The sequence below is a fragment of the Photinus pyralis genome, unplaced genomic scaffold, assembly GCF_008802855.1.
Source record: "Photinus pyralis isolate 1611_PpyrPB1 unplaced genomic scaffold, Ppyr1.3 Ppyr1.4_LG4, whole genome shotgun sequence".
In the NCBI taxonomy this organism is placed as follows: domain Eukaryota; kingdom Metazoa; phylum Arthropoda; class Insecta; order Coleoptera; family Lampyridae; genus Photinus; species Photinus pyralis.
In genome coordinates, this window is record NW_022170511.1 from 40,837,403 (window position 1) to 40,837,662 (window position 260).

Below are 260 nucleotides of genomic sequence, written 5' to 3' on the forward strand. Positions count from 1 at the left end.
AACCAATTTCGAAAGAAAATTCAAAGGGCTTTAACTTTTGAACTAGTAGCCCAATCTTGGAACTGTTTGAAATTATGGATTCTACAGGCTTTTCCGGGTCGATCTGAGACAATTTTTTTTTCGGGGCTCAATAAAAGGCAGTGTATAACCTTCCTTTTTTCAAGGAAGTCAAAGTTTGTTTGATTTAATAATAGCTGCTCGTACTGATTACAATATAATTTTTACTATATGATTTTAACAATCCATTTTTCTCCGTGCGT